Genomic DNA, 6,572 nt, shown 5'->3' with positions numbered 1-6,572 from the left:
ACAGCCCATCCTAAGTGTAGGTGGAGCTCAGATTCTGAGGGCCTCAGAGGTTCCACCAATCCACCCCCACCCCACCCAGTTCCTAGAAGCAGGGCTAAGATCAAGCAGGTGGGGGGGACTTATGGCCTGTCTGTCTGGGTCACTAAGTTTGGCCATTTGTTCTCATAGTTCACCCTGTCCTGCCATGGTGATGGGTGTCGGTTGGTGGGGGGGACCCTGCCATCATCCCTCAGGTCTCTAACCCAGGCCTCGTCCTCTTGCCTCTAGCATAACTGCCACCTCACTGGCAGTCTCACCATCTCCCCAGAGCTCTGGCTGTGTGGGAGGAGCAGTCACTAGGGGCTCTGAGTGAATTTGTGCTTGAGGGGGGGCTCCCCTGCCACAGGGCGGGGAAAGTAATTACCAAGGAGAATTTCCAGTTTAAGATGGAAGAAGACAGATTCAGATCCCAATGTTGAAAGTTGCTTTTTTTAAAGCGATTTTTCAATCACACAGTAAACTTTTGAAATTTGTCTTTCCTATAGTTTTTGTCTTTCCAATAAATAGTTCTGTTGAACTGTCAGAAATTCTAAATAATGACAATATCTTAATAATGTCTCACAAGGTTGTATTAGTGATTACTTGGGGAGGGGGCAACACTCAGCCCACCAGACTGGGGGTTCAATGCAAAAGGATATGGGTCCTGAGGTGTGGGGGTTACCCGGGTTACCCTGATGGTGCTCAGGGTCCCCAGGGCTGCACCTGGCAATGCTTGGGGGACCGTATAACGCCTGGGATTGAACCAGGCTTAGCTGCACACAAAACATGTACTATCTCTCTGAATCCACAATTTTTTTTTCTAGTTTCTGGTTTGGGGGACATGTTCTGTGGTGCTCCTGGCTCTGCACTGAGGAATCACGCCTGGTGGTGTTCAGGGGTGCCAGGGATGAAACCCGGGTCAGCCACATGCAAGGCAAATACCCAGATTGCTGTACAGTTGCTCTGGCCCCATCACCACAATTTTGATATTTTAATAATTTTTTAAAAAAATTATTACTAGTGGGGCTGGACCAATAGCACAGTGCGTAGGGCATTTGCCTTGGACACGGCCGACCTGGGTTCGATTCCCAGCATCCCATGTGGTCCCCCAAGCACTGCCAGGAGTGATTCCTGAGTGAAGAGCCAGGAATAACCCCTGTGCATCGCCGGGTGTAACCCAAAAAAGCAATATATATATATATATATATATATATATATATAATGTTTTGTTTTGGTGTGGTGCTCAGGGACTGTTCCTGGCTCTGTGCACAGGGGTCACTCCTGGCAGGACTTGTGGGACCAGATAGAGTGCCACAGATTGAGTCTGGGTCAGCCAAATGCAAGGCCCTACCCACTGGACTATCTCTTGAGCCCCTAAAACTCTTGTATGACAAAAAAAAATCTCAAGGCAAATGACCAAAAGGCTTATTGTCCCAATATATGGAGAACGGTTAAGATTCAAGAAAGAAGAGGCCAAAGAGCTGATAGAAACTACACAAAATAGGTGAACAGACAATACAAAGGGCAGAAGGTATGCTGAATCCTCTGCTGATGCGATTTATTTTCAGGTTACTTACTCTATACCAATATGATAAAATTATCACATATAATTAATCTGTTATTTCACAGACATTCCAGTTTGGGAGCCTGGAATCCATTGATTGAAAGGGAGATGGAAACCCCCAGGAAAGAATTTGAAATTGAGGGCTCTGATCCAGAGAGGCAAAGAATCACCCACATGTACTTGGCATTGAAAGAAATTGGAGGAAACCTTAATTGAAGTGACTAGAAATGGAGACAGAAAAAAGCTCAGGAGGCCAGAGAGATAGGATGAGGGTAAAGGCGCTTGCCTGACATACCTTGGTTTGATCCTCTGCACTGCATACAGTTCCCTGAGCACTGTCAGGTATGGCCCAGCACCGCCCCCCCCCCAAAAAAAAAATAAAACTGATAGCAAAGACTTGAGAACAGAGAAAGCAGCGGAGAGCTGTGTGCTAGGGCCAGAGAAAGCAGCCAAGAGGAGATGGAGAAACCAGAAGGCGAGGGACCCCCGTAGGTGAGTGTGGGGTAGAGGCTGGGGTGCAGACATGCTGCCCAGGCCGAGATCAGTGAGACTGAGGGGTCAGGGGAGCAGCGGTGCATGGGGACAGGGATGGGCAGTGTGGTCGTGGCTGTGATGATGATGAGGAGGAAACTAGAGTGCTCTTGAGGGAGAGGGGGCAGAGCACCCTGAGACCATTGTTCCTGCAGCCCTCCTGTCCAACAGGCCTCAGCACAGGGACATCCTCAGGGCCAAGACACGACTGGTGATGGGGAAATCCTAAAGGGAATGAGTTTTATTGCGAGCAGGAAAAATTGCTGTGTGGTTAGTCATGGGTGGGTATGAGCCAACCGAGGAGGCAACATGAAAGAGGTCGAGAGAGAATGGAAAATTCCAGGCCCAATCAGGCACTGCTACAGCCTTGCAGTGCTGCTAATTTTGTCACATCCTTTCAGAACCATAAGCATTTTAGCAGGTCCTTCATTGAATGTTGAGTTTGTTTGATTTCAGGTTATAACCAGCAGCATTTGGAGCTACCCTGGCTCAGTGCTCGGAGTCACTCCCAGTAGTGCGCAGGGGACCAGATGGAGCTGGGGATGGACTCTGGGCCTGCTGCAGGCTGCACATGTGCTTAGTCTGTTGGTCCATCTCTCTGGCCCCTGCATGCTTGTTTTGTGCTACTTTTTATACATACACATACTTTATCCCTTATTGTTACGATTCTTTGTGGGAGGTGGTAGCATTACTCCCATTTCCAGATGTAGAAGTTGAAACTTAGAACAGTGCAGTGACTTGTCCAAGAACACACAGATCAGAGGAGACAAAACCAGGTCTTGATATTTTGGATTTTTTTGTTCTTTTGTTTTTCTTTTTTTGACATTGCCAGGAACTGAACCCAGGACCTCACACATGCAAGGCCAGTGCTTGCTTGCTCAGCCACACCACAGGCCAGGTCTTGAACTAAGGACTTAAAAAAAAAAATCAACCCCAAACACTAAATCCTACACCGGCCTGACTCTTTGAGCGCTTAGCATAGAGTAGGGCTTGTCCAGTCTGGGCTGTGGATGTAGAAAACATTTTCTAATTCCCAGGTTTGAGAAAAGGAAAGAAGACTTTGTTCCTGGGTCACTTTCAATAAATCTAATGTGGACTGGAACAAAGAGAGAGAGAAAGAGAGAGAGAGAGAGAGAGAGAGAGAGAGAGAGAGAGAGAGAGAGAGAGAGAGAGAGAGAGAGATGTACATGTGTGGAAAAAAAAGGGTGTGAGTGTGTGAGAGAGGTGTTCATGTGTGAAAAAGAGGGTGTGTGTGTGTGTGTGTGTGTGTGTGTGTGTGTGTGTGTGTGTGTGTGTGTGTGTAAGAGAGAGAGAGAGAATGTGTATGACATGAACCTGACTTGCGGCTATTCCACCCAGACCTCCCTTATCAGCTCCACCCTCCAAAGGATAAGGACTGTCACTTCCTATGATGTGGACAGCTGTCAGGCCCCCACCCATAGACTCCCTAAATTTTCACGGGCACTTCCTGGGCCAGGCCCGGATCCTGCCGACAGCAAGTTTCTCAGCTATGAGTCATTTCCAGGGGCCCTTTCTGCAGCCCTGCTGTCTCAGGCATCAACACGGGGGCGTCAGCCACTGCCCAGGCGTGGGGAGGTGAGAGCTGGGGAGGTGGTCAGCAATTTCTGTGGGACGATCCTGGGCCTTGGACAGTGGCTGAAAGGTGACCTGGCTGGAGCTGGGGCAGAGAAAAAAGCGGGTGAGGGCTCCCTGTCACAAAGGGATTGTCAGAAGAGGTGGCAGAGGCCCTTGGGAGAGGCTGGGTGGAAACAAACGTGAGGAATGGGGGAGGGTCCACTCTCAGGGGCACCAGGAGAGGAAGTTTCCCTGTGGCTGTCGGGGTGAGGATGGAGGTAAGATTGCAGGCTCTGGGGTCAGAGCAATAGTACAGCGGGGAGGGCGCTTGAGTAGCACACCGCCAACCTGGGTTCAATCCCTGGCACTCCATATGATCCCCCGAGCACTGCCAGGAGTAAGCCCTAAGCACTTCTGGGTATAGCCCAAACCCCCTCACCCCCCACAAAAAAGAAAGAAAAACTTCAAAGGATCCTTAGAGCTCTATGAGGCAGAGAATGAAAATGAAGGATTAAAGAGATCACGAGCATGGAGGTAACCTGCTGGAGTGATAGCACAGTAGGTAGGGTATTTGCTTTGCACGTGGATGACCCAGATTCTGTCCCTGATACTCCATACAGTTTCCCAAAGCACCACCAGTGTGCAGAGCCAGGAGTAACCCTGAGCACTGCTGGATGTGGCCCCCAAACCAATCACGAATCACGAATCACGAAATCCCGTTGACCGTCGAGTTGCTTGAGCAGTCTCAGTAACCTCTATAATCGTCCTATCCACAAAGTCAGGAGAATGAGATCAGCTGGTTACTGGCTTTTGCATATGGATACACCATGCAAAGCTTTCGAGGCTGTCCTATGTGGGCAGGAAGCTCTCAGTAGCTTGGTAATTTCTCCCAGAGGGAAAAGTATGTTATAAGATATCACACGGCCGCTTTGCGTTTCTGAGAGCTTGCTTTTAAGTCTCTGGATGTTGGCCATTGATGGGATTACACACACCTAGGTTCCTCAGCTGGTACCTTCATGTGTGAGGCTTGTCTGAACATGTGGAGAGGGGCCTTGAGCATGGCTATGGCTAGGTTCTGGTAATCTTCGGCCGCCGGGAGCTCTGCTCGGAGTGGGGAGGGAAGCTGGAGCCCATCCCCTCCGAGGGGCCTCGGGAAAGATAGCCAGGCATGCGGGCAAGAGACTCTCTGCCCCCCAAACCAATAAATAACTACATACAAATTAACCATAACAAGCAATACAAAATAAATCATTGAGGGGCTGGAGTGATAGCACAGTGGGTAGGGCATTTGCCTTGCACGCGGCCAACCCAGGTTCAAATCCCAGCATCCCATATGGTCCCCTGAGCACTGCCAGGGGTGATTCCTGAGTGCATGAGCCAGGAGTGACCCCTGTGCATTGCTGGGTGTGACCCCCACAAAAAAATCATTGAGGGCCTGCTATTGGGGCAGATTTGGGTGGTGGTTGGGAAAAATCTGAAATAATGGTGGTGGGACAGTGCAATGGTGGTGGAATTGGTGTTGGAATATTGAATGTAATTAATCACTGTGAAAAACTTTATTAAAATAAAATAATAATTTTTAAAAGAGCCTGGAAGGGCCAGAGCAATAGTACACTGTTTGCCTTGCACATGACCAACCCTGGTTTGATCCCCGGCATCCCATATGGCCGCCCCAACACCGCTAGGAGTAATTCCTGAGTGTGGAGCCAGTAGTAACCCCTGTGCATTGCTGGGTGTGACCCTACAAAAAAAAAGCAAAAAAAAAAAAAAAAGAGCCTGGAGACAAGGAGTCTACACTAAAAGAAAGGTGGATGTGGAAGGGTGGGTGGACATGATCTCCTCAGAAGGCGAAGAACACACAAGGAGGTGACGCTTCAGAGTGACCCTGAGTATTTATGCTTGTCCAGGGCCCGGGATGCTTACATTTTGGGCACCCTAATTGCCACCTCTCTGCATGACTTTTTCCCTGAAACCTATGGGTCCTAGAGACTCTGGAGTGTTGGGAGAATTTTGGAGTGTTTCTATTTGGAGACACAATAAGAGACTAATGAAACTTTTTTTTTTTTTTGCTTTTTGGTCACACCTGGCGATGCACAGGGGTTACTCCTGGCTCTGCACTCAGGAATTACCCCTGGCCATGCTCAGGGGACCATATGGGATGCTGGGATTTGAACCCGGGTCGGCCGTGTGCAAGGCAAATGCCCTACCCACTGTGCTATCTCTCCAGCCCTAATGAAACATTTTTTTTAAATAAGATTTATTTTATTTTATCTTTTTATTTTTTGCTTTCTGGGTCACTCCCGCTGATGCTCAGGGGTTACTCCTGGTGGCACTTGGGGAATCATAAGGATGCCCAAGATCAAACCCTTGTCAATTTTGTGCAACATGAACACCCTACCTGCTGTACCATTGCCCTGGCTCCACCAATGAAGCTTAACGCTTTGTCTGCTGCTGGTGGCTGTGGCCCTGGCGCTGGTAGATCAGTGGGTCAGCGTAGAAGACCATCATGTGGGGCTGATCCCAAGCCCAGAGGCTGCTGGGAGGCGAGCCGGGAGGCCGCTCTGCTCCTTCAGCTCTCTTGGCTGATCCCTGATTTTTCTCCTGCCAAAATACAGCATGTGAATTGGCTGAATAGACGAGCCTGCTTTCAGCAATGGTAAATATGCAGCCTCAGAGGCGAGGGCCTGGGGGAGACCACCTGTCCAGACAAATGTGTGGTGCGTGGAGAGGAGAGCACCATGACCAGTCTAGGATGGGCCTTAGTGGGGCAGCCAGCAGTCAGCTTTATTAAAGTTTGTCAAGGTCTCCAGAAATTGGGACCAGTCAGAGTTCGGGAGAAATAATTTCTAGATTGAGAAAAAAACTGGGGGGTGGGGTTTTGGGG

The sequence above is a fragment of the Sorex araneus genome, chromosome 3, assembly GCF_027595985.1.
Source record: "Sorex araneus isolate mSorAra2 chromosome 3, mSorAra2.pri, whole genome shotgun sequence".
Classification (NCBI taxonomy): domain Eukaryota; kingdom Metazoa; phylum Chordata; class Mammalia; order Eulipotyphla; family Soricidae; genus Sorex; species Sorex araneus.
Note: the sequence above shows the minus strand (reverse complement) of the source record.